The sequence below is a fragment of the Pteropus alecto genome, unplaced genomic scaffold (assembly GCF_000325575.1).
Source record: "Pteropus alecto unplaced genomic scaffold, ASM32557v1 scaffold86, whole genome shotgun sequence".
Lineage (NCBI taxonomy): Eukaryota > Metazoa > Chordata > Mammalia > Chiroptera > Pteropodidae > Pteropus > Pteropus alecto.
This window is the reverse complement of record NW_006442109.1, coordinates 32,829,842-32,846,295: the sequence shown is the minus strand read 5'-3', so window position 1 is coordinate 32,846,295 and position 16,454 is coordinate 32,829,842.

Below are 16,454 nucleotides of genomic sequence, written 5' to 3'. Positions count from 1 at the left end.
AAATAATATATATGTATTACATATTTGTTATTTATGTATGTGTATGTATATGTGTATTATATATATCTTCTTTCTTGTATATGTGTAATATATACATATATGTATCTCCATCCTTGTGGTTCTGCTTCTCTGATTGAACATCTTTGAAGCAGGGGGCAAAAGTGAAAGCAGCTACACATGTTAGAAGGCCATTACTATTTAATCTGGAACCAGAGATCCAGCCAGAGACGTCATTAAAATGGAGAGAAGTGTACCAATTTAAGAAATGTTTCTGAGGTAGTATTAGGGCTCTCCAAAGAAACAGAACCAATAGGATGTATATGTAGAAAGAAAACAAGAGATTTATTGTAAGGAATTGGCTCATGTAATCATGGAGGCTGAGCAGTCTAAGGTTTGTAGCTGGCAAGCTGAAGACCCAGGAAAGCCAATGGTGTACTTGTAGTCTGAAAGCCAGCCGGTTTGAGACCCAAGAAGAGCTCATGTTTCAGTTTGAGTCTGAAATCAGGAAAAGACTCATGTCTCAGCTCAAATAGTCAGACAGAAAGAATTCCCTCTTATCCTTGGGACGGTTAGCTTTTTTGTTTTATTTGTGTCCTCAACTGATCAGATGAGGCCCACCCACATTAGGGAGAACAATCTGTTTTACATAGTCTACTGATTTAAATGTTAATCTCATCCAGAAACACTTTCATAAAGCACATCCAGAAGAATGTTTGACCAAATGTCTGGGCACCCTGTGGTCCGATCAAGTTGACATGTAAAATTTACTGCCAGAGAGGATTTTATAAGATGCACTGATGTCTACTGGATGCGGGTCTGCTTTGTGTGCAGTTGCACTAGGCCTCATACTTAGGACTCCAGTTTATTTAATGCTCTGTTGTGGCACCTTGGAATTCTTGATAATTTTTCAATAAGGGGATCTGCTTTTTCATTTTTACTGGGCCCCACAAATTACATAGCTTGTCCTGCTTGGATGTGAGGGTGAGGGAAAAAGAGGCTTCAGGATTACATTTAGGTTTTTGGCTTAAAGAACTCGGCGGATGGTAGTTCATTTGGAGGTGCAATTTGGGAGGGAAATCAAGAATTTTGATTTGACCATACTAATTTAGAGCTGCTTCTTAGACATTGTGGTAAGAGATTTGTTGATTACTTCCCCAGCATTCATTTCCCTCTTCCTGATTCCTAGTTAGATCCTGTTTCCCACCCTTGTGGTTAGGGTTTGATTGGCTCTACTTTGAGCCATCCACAAGCTGTCCAGACATGGTTGGCTCTGCTCAATAGGGGCAAAGTAATCAACTAAGCTAATAGAGTAGTGCTCTTTATAATTCCCTTTAATGCTAGATTAAAGAATAAGGAGAAGACAGGCTATTTGAGAAGGAGAGTCAGAGGCTGGAGAAATTGAGCCTAAAGCCTTATCAGTTCTGAGCCATGTATATTTATGAGAAATATTACTCATTTAACCCAATATCTGTCCTTCCTATCTTCTTATGTAAGAGATTTTTCATTTTTTTAGCTGGGCATATAGCCTCCTGGTACAAAGACTACATTTTCCAACCTTCCATGCAGCTAAGTACAGCCATGTGATTATATTCTGTTTAACGAACTACAAGAGGATGTGGTATGTGCAATTTCCTGGACATGTCCTTAAAGCAAGGGGGCATGCCATTCTTCCTCCTTTCCCCCTTAAGCTGTCTAAAATTTGAATGCATTGACAGAAACCCCAGTACTAAGCAGCAGAAAAGAATCCTGGTCCTTCAACATCATGGAGCCATGCCAGTTCTGGGCTGCCAACCCTTTTTCTTTTATAAGAGAGCTAAATATTGTCTTATTTAAGATCAGACTATTATTGACTGCTATTTTGGATTTCTGTCACATGCCATCAATTTTAATCCTAAATGATACAATATCCATGTAATTAACTTGTTTTCTCTCAAAGGCACCTGAATGATTACCTGCTTGGTAGAAATAAGAGTCTAATTAGAACAATTTTTTCTTAACCTAGGCTTGTGTAATTTAGTCTATATGCACACAAGAAACCCCCTTTCCAATCCATATTTTTCTTTGTCTTTTAAGTCCTGAAAGAAATATAGACACTTTACTAGGATCTATTATTAAAAGCACCACTACTTTCTCTAGGGGAGCAACAATTGATCCACATTTTCCTGGCACCAGCTCATATTTCATAAACCCTTGTTTAAAATTAACCCAAATCATTAAACAACACAGAAAAAAATTCTTTTTAAATTATGCAATAAAATGCGCCTTCTGAGAGACTGAAAAAAAAGTGAGTTTGCATGTAATCTCAGATAAGGTGACCAAATATCCAAAATTGGCAAAGACAGTCCCAACTCCCAGATTGCTGGCTGCTCTGGTTTCTGTCTCAGCACACGTCCTGTGGTTCTAGCCAGATGTCATCCAACTTTAGGACAGGAATTCCTGCCCTTTCAGGAGACTGAGTCATCGAAAATGGGGAGAAACACATGAAAGATAGTTAACAATTTTCGCTAACGTTTGGTTCTTTGTTTGACAATGTTTGGAAGTGTTTGTCAACAAATATTGTTTTGTTTGGTGTCTTGCACACTGTGCATGGCATGATCAGTATTTTTAAAAAGTGGTATTGGCTACAAGAGGCTAGAAAATGCCAGAATGCATTTCGCATACTAAGGATAAATATTTTACAAAAATTTATGTTTTTGTCTGTGAGTTTTTGGTGCAAGAAGATGATCAAAAGAAGTTTAAGAACCATTATATTTTAGTCACTTATCAGTACACTCGGCCATTGTTTTTTGAATCACACAGTATTGTTAAGAAATTTTAAACTTTTCATATATTTGACATGTGTAACAATAACTATACTCGTGAGTTTATTGCTTCCCTGGGTGGGGATTTCCTTTCAAGCCCCATTTTCAGACATGTTCTCCAAGGCTGTTCCAGCAACTTTACAGGTGTAGAGAGTTGTATGGGCGGTTGTCTACAAGGGATTGGTCAGTGGATAGTTCACTTGACAAATGATGTTTGAAAATTAAATTGAAGTTAGCCAGTTGGACAAGGGCATTCCAGGTAGAAGGAGCAGTGTGTATTCAATAGAAGAAATTGTAGAGTGTATGGGTTCACAATATCTTAGATTTAATTCTGAAATCCAAAAAGTTCTAAAAGCTGAAAGCTTTTTCTTAACCCATTAAGAAGGAAAGCCTAACTCAATCTGAACTCATTGGTGTGCTGCATTTGTCAGAGACCCTTCAAGAAACAGATGGCATTTCCCAAGTTGGGATCATCTGAAGAGGATTTAATAAAGAGGCCACTTACAAAGGTGTAGGCAGAGTGCTGGCACAAGGGATAGCAATGTGATAGTGGGGTAGCAGTATAACAGTGTGACTCTTGTCATAGTAATGGTAGAGCTGTGAAGGTACCTAGACACAAGGAGATAAGAGAAGGAAAAGGTTCTTGGAAGTCAAAAAGGAAAGAGCCATGGGAAGAAGACTGCCTATAAGCAACTGCCTACAGATGGCTATCCTTCAGGAGAAGGAAATACTCAGGCCTCCTGGATTGTGTGCTGGGATCTTCATTGGCTACACTGTCTCAGAAGCCTGGGGGACAATGAATTATGAAGCTGAAGCCCAGATAGGTCAGTTTCCCAGACACAGAACTGATGTGGGGTGTATGAGTAATAGATCTGGAGCAGCCAAGGGAAGTGGCTCAGGGGCAAAATGAGACCCGGACGGACTGAGGCCATTTGCAAACTTATCACACTAATGTGAATATTCTAGGTCTGCTGCACAAATATTTAGTGTTTTAAGATGAGTCAATGCCTGAGACCCTCTGGGGTGTTGTGGAATATACATATAAGCATGGGATGACTTGTTGAAAATCTAAAAAGTTATGAATTCTGAAACACCTCTGGCTTATGGAATTTCTGCTAGGAGAACATGAGCCTGCAAATACAGACATTACCCACATGGCTTGAAGATTTTGCATGTGCAGAATTGAGCAGAGGTTGGAAGGAGAAGAGGTTGGAAAAGTGGACTGGGGGTCATGGCAGAAAGAGGCTTTAAATGGTGGAGATTGTAAGTGGTAGGGATCTATATAGGCAAGACTTTTAAAGGGGACATTTAAACAGAACATGGAGGAAAAGGGGGAAACATGCTAGGAGCAAGGAGAGGACACCGATACCAGTTTCACATGTCATCTTCACTACTGCTTTGTAAGTTTTTGCCAGCATTGAAGATGTATTTTATTGTCAGCCAACCAAGGGAGAAAACCATATTCTTGTTTTTTTGAATCACGGAGTTTTTAAAAAGAGGATCAAATAAGGACACACAGGTGTTAAGTGGTAATAGTTTAGGAGCAAATCAGTGATAGAACCTGGGCTGATCTTCTAACTCTATGCCATGTTTTTTTTTTTTTTTATACCACATGCCATCCAATTTGTCTGAAGTTTGTTGATGGTCCATATAAATATGTATTTGAGTTTCTAAAAGGAATATATAATTTTAAAAGATTAGTGTATTGATTATTGACTTATAAGTCTTTGGGAAGTATTATTTTTCTCTTCTTTAAGTTTCAGTGAAAATAAATTCTCCAAATCCATAGCATTAGCAAAATAAAAGTCTGGTAAAGCTAGCACAGTAATTTATGCATAATTATGAAAGAACTGGAGCAAAAAGTAGTTATATGATATATCTCATGAGCCATTTTGTCAAACTTATACACAGCTTGTTTATAATTGATTATTTCTTAATCTTTCTCCAATTGTTTAATGGTTTCCATATGCTTCCTTGTGCTTTAACTCACGTGCATTTGGTGAATCTTACCTATAAGAAAGTAGAAGTCTATAAAGTAAAAATGTATCTCCTTTTCACCACAATCCCCCACCTCCTCCAGCATATTCTTAGAGGTAACCACTCTTAAAAGGTTTGTATGTATTCTTTCAGACTTTTTCTGCTTGTAATCAAGCATTTCTGTATGTTACAGATGTAGGAAAACAAAAGTTTCTTGTGTTGTTCTTCCACGAAAATGGCATAATATTATGAAAGTCTTATGCAACTTGCCTTTTTCACTTAACATGCTACATACATCTTTTCATGTAAATATATATAGACTGACCTTGTTCTTTTTAATGATTGCTTTGTATTCTACTGCAAGGATGTTCTGTAATCATGCGTCTACTGATGGGTAAATAGGTTGTTTTCAGTCTGACAAACACTAAATAAATTTTTAGTATGACAAATAATCTTTCGGATAAACATCTCCATGCTAATTCTTGGTCAAACTTAAAGGATGTCACTCTCAGAGATGCTTGGCCAAGGTATATGTTTTGTAGGACCTGGTACCTTCTTTTCTATTAAACCAAAGACAAGTCATTAATATCAACCTGTAAATACAGCAACAAAAACCATTATATTGATTTTTCTGCAAATTGTAAAGGTGACTAAGATGGTTCTAATCCAGTAGAAACCATAAACATCTTTCTATTTTTCTCTTTCAGCTCACTGGTCTCAGCTTCTTAAGCAAGGTCATTCTGGAGATTACTCTTCACATTGATCTTTGGTGTTCACTTCATCATATGTTTCTATCTAAGAACATCTAAGAGGCACAGACCTGAGAAAGACTCTCCAGGTTAAAGAGGTGGAAGTTGCTAGAAGTTAAAAGTGGTGTTTCCACAGTAGAGAAGTGACATGCTTAAGGGCTGCGGCATCCAGGACATTTTTGAATTCCTTCCTTTCCCCTACACCTTAAACAACAACCCTCTCTGAGAGAAGCTGAGTGTGGTGGTTAGGGCCTCTGAGGGCACATACCCCAGGTTTTGTTGCTCATTAGCGGTGGGCCTTGAGTAAATGACTTGACCTCTCTGTGTCTCAGTTTCTTCATCTGTTAAAATGGGGATGGTGACGATGATGATAATATTGCCTACTCTGTAGGATTGTTATGAAAAGTCAAAGATTAATACTATAAAGCACTTATAGAGTCTGGCACATAATAAGCTCCATGTGGTTGGTTGTTCAACAAATTCACACAATGTTATAGGCACTGTGGTTGTTCTTAATCTCCTGAAGAAGCGGTTGTTCGTGAAGCTTTCCCAAAATGCAAATATAGCTGAAGTTGCCCAAAATATCATGTGAAAAATCTCCCTTCTCTTCATCAGTCCCTTCACCGTAGAGGTTTCTGTGTTCAGTGCTCACAGAAGTCCTATATTTGAGTGGTTTGCTCTGGATGTCTAAACTTCTAATGAGAAATGATATTTTATTTAGGTTTGCAAATGAAATGGATATTGAGTGTCTGTTTTCCAGACAGTTGTTAGCACTTTCTTTGCTTTCAACAAAATACTCTAACAAGAAGAGATTTGCAAAAACACATCATAGAAAGAATTAAATTGGAATTCAGAAACATAAATACAGTGAAAATTGTCTGAATTCTCTAGCAGTTTGTGACTTTCTGAACAAAAGAAAATGATTTGAAATTCATTGACAATATATATTTATACCTCGAAATTTTAAATTGTGAAGTGTGTTACTAGAAATACAATCAATTTTAATTTGTGCAAGAGCTGATTAGCCAGATCTGCTATTTTACAGGTCTTTTGTGACTGTTTCTTTCTTACTCAACCCCTGAGATTTCTTGCATTTTGATCAATTACGGAGCAGGGGTAGCCAGGTATGAAATTGATTTCTCTTAATATGGTTAGACTTCCAAGACAAACTGTATAGTTTTTTACTTTGTCTTTAGCGAGAAGATGTAAAACCAAGAGCCCCTTCTTCTTGGGTGGGGAGAGGGGGTTGGCAAGGACTCTGTATTCTCTGGAGTAGTCTGATTGTAGCTTTGGGTTGAACACTTTGACCAAGTAGCTTCCTATTCTTGTCCGCTATATCATAAACAGTTTCACAACAAAGTTGAATGTCTTAGTTCCTCATATTGTCACTAATAGGATTTGGGTGCTCAACACCAGATTTTAACCTGGGCTTCAGCATAGAATTATACTTGCGGGACTTCAGGGGAAATTTCTGATGTTGAAAGAGGTAGAAAAGATTAACATGCTGTGAGTAGCCACTGAAGTACCAATGGTCATTGGCATTCAAACTTTCAGACTTTGATTAAAATACTAGGAATGAGGCTGTAGCAGATACAACTATAGCCAACTTATAATTGGATATTTTATGTGTTTGTTTGTTTCTTTTATATCTCACTTTGTTCCAGAAAGTTAAATGGTTATCATATGATTCGTCTTCCAAGACGGCAACAGGAAAAAATGGAGCTCTCCCTTCTTTTCTTTCTCCTTGGCCTCACAGGTCTGTGTTTAACTCTGTAATAATTTCTTTTCAAACTTGAGTTGCTTGGAAACTACACTTTTTGCTCTCTAACTTGACCCCATTTCCTGATGAATGTTTTTTTCATTTCTTCAGTAAGTCTCGAAGGTTTTCACATACTGCAATTTTCTCTGTTAAATAGCTCTAGGCATAACTGCTTATAAAATCATAGGGAATCATAAAACCTTAGATTTTTTTAGGAATCTTAGAGACCATTTAATCCAACCCCCTCATTTTAAAGTTAAAGAAATTAAATTTCCAAGAGGGTAATTAATTTGTTCAATGTCATTCAGCTAATTTGTAAACTGGGGAGAATTTTCCCAAGCTAATTTTTTGACTTGGATAGAACTACAACTAAAACCATTTTAAAAGGCACATAATTTTCCATTTTGATCCTTTTGAACTATCATGTGAATATAATTAACAGAACCAAATTTACAAAATCCTGACTTCTAAAAAAACACTGTGACATGAGAAATAATTGAATGAGGTTTGGAATTAACATGCTTTTTAATAGGCCATTTATTGCAACTATGGTATCAGATGTAGTTAATTGAGGGGTGGCTAGAGAGATTGCTTTGCTTTACCTAATGGTCTTTATTTTGGCAGGGGAGGGAGTTGAGGGAAAGTAGACCACAAATAAAGAGAAATAATGTCAACATGGGAATCAGGTTAGTGTCAATAATTTATTGTCATTACTGTTAATATAATATCATAATTTGTGCCCACAAGATCATAATTCTAGTTTGGCAATATGAAGATCAGACAAGAAATTATAAATTATCTTTGTGTCTAGAACTTGCATCTAGCAAGGGCCAAAGATGAAAAGTCTGTGGCTTCCCTATGTTCTTTCTATTGCGCATTCTTCCATGTGGCCGTGAATAACTCATAGAGTCTTTGAAGAACCATTTTCTTGACTGCTCTATACCTGTCTATGCAAGACAGAGTATCTCACAAACAGGCCCATTCCTAACATTCGTGATCCTGGGGCAAATGTGCAAATGAATGTCTCCAGTTCCCCCTCCAATGGACCACACACCCTTCTGTTCATAGGGACTTTAAAGAACCTATGTATTTGTGTGTAGACATCACCTTATATATCTAAGCCCTGTCCACAACTCCAAATACACATTCCACAAAGAGTCTCCACTTGACCGCACTTTGGGCAATACAGTCTGCCCTTAAGAGGACAGAGAGGAGCAGAAACCAAAGTAGGCCCTGGAAGCAGGCTCAGGACTTCACAAGCAGAGAATTCTGGATTTCCTGGGTAGGGAGAGCTTGGCCTAGAAGAGGAAGAGAAGGTTGCAGGTGGGCAAATCCTGACAGACTTGTCACTCTATGGGGAAGAGGAGGGCCAGAGGAGGGCCAGAGTAGGGGCCTCTACAGCATAGGACCCAGTAAAGGAGTCCTGGTTGATTGGGACAAGAGCAGTACTGGCGACAAGAAAACCCTAGGATGGAGCTCTCCCAGAGGTGTTTTTTCTTGGATTGGACCTGAACAAGGAATGGAAACAAAGATGTTTCATAGCCAGAAAGAAGCCACCTTAAACAAATTATTGTTTTAAACAGGGAAGGTTTTAGAGATGTTCTAAAAGAGCACCTAAAAGAATAAGACTGTTCAAAGTATGTCATATCAGAACTGGAAGGAATCTTCAAAACCATCTAATAAGGATGGAGTGAAACCAAAGAGACAAGCAACTGGCTTAAGCCCAGACTGCAAGTTAGTAATGAAGCTCAGATAAAATTGAGAATTTGGGTTTCCAGGTTCTCAGGACTGGGTTTTTTCATAACCTGGTGCTGAATCTCTTTGCCGTGTGACTTTAAGCAAACCAGTCAACAAACCCTCTGTGTGTGAGTGTGTGTGTGTGTGTATGTGTGCGCACGCGCGTGAGAGAGAGAGAGAGAGAGAGAGAGAGAATGGAAATCAGGTGAAGAAAGAGAGGGGAAGCGTTGCAATATTAGAGAGAGAGAGAGAGAGAGAGAGAGAAAGAATGGAAATCAGGTGAGAAAGAGAGGGGAAGCGTTGCAATACTATAATGTAGAGATCGATGTTTTAGTGGGGATGCTGAGCATCAGAAAAGCTTTATCGTTTTTTTTTATGAATCAAAATCAGAAAATGATGTTATCAGTAGGTGAAGTTGGTGCAATGAGAAAAGGTAGAAATGAGCGAAGAAGCTGTAGGGACCGGATTACCATCTCACTCCCAATTACCCCCACTTCGGTACCATTATATCAACTCACTCTATACCCTCCTCCACTGTCAGTAATGTTTGTTTTAAAAATGAAGATCAGGAAATAAAATGTATTGAGGTGGCAAGTATGGTCTAAGCACTGATTTATAGTTTTAAAACAAATTAATATTTGTGGTCCATGGAAAAGGGAATTAGACTGGAGTACAGAATTTATACTTCAGTTCCAGCCTTGCAGCAAGCAATTTAACCTCTGTAGTTCTGTTGTCCCAAAGGTAAACTGTAAATAAGAAAGCTAGCTCTTAATATTTATGATAGCAAAAAAAAAAAGAAAACTCAAATGTCAACAACAGTGAAATAAAGTATGAAATATTTATAAACTACAATATCATTAACATTAAAAATTATGGTTTTGAAAATTTTTAGCAATATGCTAAAAATTCATAATATAACATTGAGTAAAAAGCATGATTCAGAAACTATATAGTTATGCCAATTTTATAAAATATAGTATAAAATACTTGAAACAAATACATTAAAATGTTAATTTTATTACCTCTAGGTGTTAGAAGTGGTTTTAATTTTCTCTTGTATATAGTATTTTTCACTATTTTTCATCTAATTGTACCATCATGAAAAGATGTTATTTTTTAATAGAAACGATGTGCTTTAGCCTAATTCATTAGGATATTGTGAGAAAAATGTAATACTATAAGGTTAAAAACTGAATTCTGACAAATGTGCTAAATAATCCAAGTATTTACGTTAAAGGAAAAATTTGATATGTCTCCATGTTCAGCTTTTTTCTTAATAATGAATGAATGTGCCTAGATGTAATCATCCCAGTCATTAGAGGAGCACAGTACATGTGCCACTACCACTTCAGAATTATTTCTGTGTGCTGATCCTGGTGTCCAGAAAATACTCAAATGGACTTTGATCGTTACACAGCAATTTTACTCAGTCATGAGGAGGGATGGCCAGCTCTGTAGGAAAGTCTTTGTGCTTGATGTGGTGCCTCAGGTAAGGGTGGGAAGTGTGTGGACAAACTTTTCTGTGGCTTCAATTTTAGCCCTTCTCATGTTATTCCTCAGGAAGCTGCTGGTGAGTGAGGAGGGTCGAGACAGGGTCTCGGGAAATAAAAACAGGTGGCAAGAAGGGCTGCAGGTGGGTCTGGGGCCAGAATTAGCGTGGCATCCTGGTAAGGTAAGGCAAGGTAAGGTAAGGTAAGATCAAGCGAAGTAGATGACTACTTCCATTTATGCGCTACTGGGTCAACTACTTGCTAGTTATGATCTCATTTAATCCTCTAATAATATGAGCTAAATCCTGTTTCTCCTCTTTCTCCTCCTATTTCTCCTTTCTCTTTTCTTTTTCTTTTTTTTGAAATTGGAGAAACTGACACTCAGAGAGGAAACAAAAACAAAACAAAACAAACAAACACACATCTTGTCTAAGATCCCACAGCTAATAAATGCTGGAGCTGGAGTCTGAATTCAGACTTTATTGGCTCTGAAATTTGTGGTTTTTATAATAAAGTCCCAATGAGTCCCAGAATTATATGACACCAGATTCACTCAAGGACAATTTTTGAAATATCAACTGCTAAGTCTTATCCCTACATAAGTTCTGACTTAGTATGTCAGGAATGGGACCATGGAATCCATATTTTTAAACGCCTCCTTGATTTGCTGATCAGGAAGTTTCCAGGACCGCTGCTCCATCCCCCATTGCTGCTCCCATATTGACCATGAGGCAGGCTGTGCAGGGGCCTAAAGACTTAGCCCAGAGAGGGTGATGCTGGAGCAAATATAAGGGAATTTTGTACCTTGCATATAACCCCCATTCTTGGCCCCTGTTGATTCTTCAGCCTCATTTATCCTCTCACAAGGTCAGAATTGGGGGAAAACCAGCCAATCAGGAAGGGTGCAAAAACAAAACATGTAAATGTAACAAGACAGAGGAAATTGTTTTTAATAGAATACCTGAGAGAGAACCGCCTAAATTTATCGTTGTGAAGAAGCTTCTTGGGTAGTGAGTGGGAGTAGGAGAGGAGCTCCCTAGGGAGTTTAATTCAGTAACAATAGATGGTCATTAAACTGTTTCTAAGGAAGATGGGTCCTGTTACCTGTGGACCTTGTATTTGGCTGAGAGGCTTTGCAGGGATGGGGCCAAAGCCTGGCACTATTTAGGACTACAGAAGAGTAGCTGAGTAGCCACCAGTGTTCCTCCATCTACCTTTTCTCCAGAATTAATCAACTTCTCCTCTAAGTAAATATTTAACAAATACATTGAATATATTGGTTTGAAGACGCATAAAATCATTGGCCTGGATCATGCATCCATGTTTTGGCCCTGCCCTGTCTCTCACATCACCTCCTCATGCTCGCATCGCCTCCTCTCTCCTCCACGTCTTTACACGTCTTGTCTCATTGCTTGGAATACTCCTCTGCTCTCTCTCACCCTCTTTCTCTTCATCTATGTTATTCTTATTAGTCTTAAAGGTCTCAGTTTAAGTATCCCTTTCTCAGAAGACTTCCTCAACATAGAGGTTAGAGACTCTTAGTGTATGTTCTGACAACTCTGTCACTATACTCATCACACTTAATTGTTATTACATATCTAATTGTCTGTTTCCTCCTGAACTGTGAGCTTAATGAAGGCAGGCACCTTTTTTTTTTTTTTTGTCTTGTCCATCACCGTTTCCTCATAGCTACTTCAATGTTCATTAAATATGTATTGAAGATTGAATTGAGAATCTGAGGCTATGTGCTCAGTGAGCCCCTTACCTAGACAGATCAAAGCCTGGGTCTGGAACCAGTGTCAGTTCACAGGAACTTCATTGGATAGAATCCCTAACTTTATCATAGCTCAACCTTATTTAAATTATGGTGCCAAGAGTCCCAAGATGAAAATCAGGAATACTAGGTTCACCTAGATGCATGATCTTTGGCTAGTTGCTTAACCTTTTATCTCTCAGAGCTTTTCTGAGTAGCAAAGGAAAGTATAAGAACTTTGAAAACAGTAAAATATGAGTGCACAGTCGTGGAGACATAGAAGAGATAGGGTGATCTCTAAAGGGCTGTGGTTGGGACTAAGGGGCCATATTCTGGTTCCCATTATTCCCACCTCAAGCCATATGTCTGGTTGAGTCAGTGCAGTGAGTACAGTGGGGCCCTCATCAACCCCCACTCACCACCACCATTATCTGGTTGATTAATACAGTTTGTGTGTTATTGCAAGGAAAAGGGGAGGAAGAGAGAGAACAAAGTGGCAGCGTTTGCTGGTGTAAGAATGTGGTGGATCTGTCAAAAACACTTTCCAGATTCTTTATTCTCCAGGGAATAATTTTTCTGCTGTTTTTTTGAGATCTCAAAATTAAATACCTGTACCAGAACTGCAGTCTCCAAGGTGACAGGCCTAGAAATCTCCCTCAGCTCTTAACATGAGAGGTTTTAAATAATAGCTGCCTTAATGAAGTACCATATGGATAACATTTTAGGACAAGCAGTCGAATGGTGGTAAGAAAGAAAAAAAATCAACTACAAAAACAAACGAAAGCATTTCACAATATGTATGTCGACCAAATCATCACGTTGTGTATCTTAAATTTACACAATGTTAAATGTCAATTATATCTCGATAAAGCTGGAAAAAAAATTAGTTAAAGAATAGGAAGTAGGGTTGCCAGATTTAGCAAATAAAGATATTTAGGACATACTTAAACACTAAAAAATTATTTATTGTTTCTCTGATATCCAAATTTAACTTGCTGTCTTATATTTTATCAGACAACCTTTAACTGAAGGCCTCTCCTTTTCCCTTAGTTCTGTTCTAATTGTTCCATAGTGAAAAAACAAAATGTTCTATAGAAATATTTATTCTATAGTATCATTGCTTAAATGAGTTGAATATCATTTAGTGTCTTTAAAATTATATTTCCCTTCAATATAGCCATTGCTTTACACTCATCTTTTTACATAGATGAGAATTTATTTTATGTTTTCAATTATTTTGTGTATTTTTGCACTCTTCTGTGTTTTAACCTTAAATCAATAAAGAATTTTATCATTGTGATTCTTTTATTGCATTATAATTCAATATCATGTATTATAATGTATTATTTGAAGACAAATAAAAGAAATCACCACTTTACACAGTGGAAAATCTTGGGCACTACATTTCATTCATTCTGCTCAGCACTCAGTGGGATTATTTTTTATATTATTTTATTTTTTATTGAGAATTTCAAATATGTACAAAAGCAGAAGGAATATCATTATGAACCTGCATGTATCATTAGCTTCAACAATTATAACCTCATGGTCAATATTGTTTTATTCATACCTCCATCCATTCTTCCTCCCCCCACCGCCTCATTTAATTTAGAACAAATCTCAGATATCAAATCATTTCATTGGTAAGTACTTGATTAAAGACTATTTCAGTATATTTTAAAAAGATAAAGATCTTTTTAAAAAATATCCACAATACTATAATCACACCTAAAAAATTAACAGCAGTTCTTTAATATTATCTCATATCTAATGAGGATTTAAATTCCCCTGATTATCTCATAATTTTTTATAGCTGATTTGAAAGTCCTTTTTTTTTGGTAATTTGTTAGTAGGTTTCTCCCTCCCTCCCTGTTTTTCCCCCTTGTAAGCTATTTATTGAAGAAACTGTTGTCCAGTTGAGTCTCCTACATTCTGGATTTTAAAAATCGTATCCCCATTGTATCATTTAACATGATCTTCTGTCCTTGTATTTCCTATAAACTGGTAGTTGGATCTAGAGATTTGATCTAATTCACGTTAAATATATATATATATTTTTTGCAAGAATACCCCATCAGTGGTGGTGTATCTTCCATCACAATGCATAAGATATCCAATTGTCTCTATTTTAGTGATATCAGCAGCCATTGATGATCACTGCCTAGGTTTATTATTTGATTAGAAATTTGTGAATGGTGTTAGTCTTATTATATCACTATTTATTATTGAGAGAGCTTTCACTCATCAACTAGTTTGTTACCCTAAAGTATATTTCGTATGGAAAAGTATCATTGATCATTACCCTGGAAACAGATTTTGAGACAGAGATAGCATGTGTTAAAGGAGAGAGTTGTAGGGAACAACACCAGTAAGAGAGTGAGGGAAGCAGGGACTGGGTGAGGGAGAAGTTGAACTGCTCAATTGTTGAAGACCTTAATTTAAAAATATACTTAGAAACTGAAATATACTTAGAAATATACTTGTTTCTTTACCATATTTCATTCATATAACTACTTACTTTCAATTCTATATTTACTTAGGGGCTACACTGTGCCAAGAACTGTGCTAGTATGATCTGTTGCTGGCCTTCTGGTTCACATTCTGATCCTTGGCCAGATAGCTTAACCCACTATCAGCAGTAAGTAACACAAAGAGTCTGACTTCAGTGCTATTCTTTTTTACTTAACCTTAATTTGACTGATGGGTATTTTCAGAAGTTTGGAAAAGGCACATCTGGACTGCAAAGCTCAAGATATGATTCCTGCATTGTCAGAATCAGAGTGCATAGGATATTTGTAATTTAATCTCATATGAGAAGACAGGTTATAGGATAAATGGATGACATTCAGATAAAGCTGTCCTATTAGTACTGAGAAATATGGCTCTGGGACTAAGGAGAGAATTCAAAGAAGTGTTGATTGGGTCAGAAGGCTCACCAGCTGTTTTCATTCCATCAAATGATAGAACAAATGCGCATGTACTTAAGCTGAAGCCAGAATACCTTGAAAAGAATATCCTGGAAGAGAGAGGATCCTAATGTGGAAGATTGTTTAATAGCTTTCTCTAGAATTTGGAAAGGTTCTCATCTATACGGGCCATAGATTCTTATCCAAGCGATGGGTTCAATCGCTAATAGCGTCTCAATGTACTTTCTGGCCCCAGGAGTCAGTAATTTAGTGTACTTAAGTAGGGATCTCCCTGACATTTTTGCATTGAATATCATAATAAATAGGTAATAGCATATCTATATAATTTGCTAACTTGTCATTTAGGCCGCCTGAGGGCTGCAGTAAATTGCTCTGCCACCTTTTTAAGTGAATATACAAATGCTAAGCATCAGTGATAAGATCGTCCTGTGTTTTATTTTATTATTATTCCTCCCCTCTGGTGCTGAGAAATGAATTGCTTATGAGAGGGAAAGAAGGGTTGGCTTAATAACTTGTAATCAGATATGCCACACAGCAAATGCGAACTCCTCTTTTCTCTGTTTTAGCTATCTTTTATCCCAAGAAGAACAACTGAATCTTATAATATGTGAAAAGGCAGTAGTAACACTTAAATGCAAAATGCCTATGGGAATTAGGTACACAGGAGAATAAAATAATGGGATAAACTTGTGATTGGTGACTATCTTACTATTCTTTCTAAAAATAGAACCAAGAGACAACTAATAATAATGATTTTAACACAGGGCTTACTGTTCTAAACACTTTACTAATAATAACTTAATGCCGACAACAATTTCATGATGTAGATACTGTTATTATCTTCGTTTTATGGATGAGTACCCTGAAACACAAGGGTTAAATGATTAGCTCACAGTCACAGGTTACTGGATACTAGGCTAAACTGCAGCTAATGAAATAACTGATTTCTTGACTGTATTTGAGTTTGTTCAATACTGTGTTTCTAGGGAAGACTAAATCAGTTTTTGAGAAAACATGGCATTAAGTCCGATTTCAAATTAGGGAGAATCTTTGGCTCAATCCTTTAGTCTCTAATAGTCCCTCAGAGCCTTTACTTGGATAATTAGTTGCGAACAGTATCAATTATATCTAAGTGGATAAATTTAATTACTACAGAAGACCAATTGATTTTTTAAATTATCATTGATTGCTCAGTGGTTATCTCAGTGTAAAGATTGGTACATTCTGAATCTTTAATTTAACAGGTTTATTAAGTAGTCCA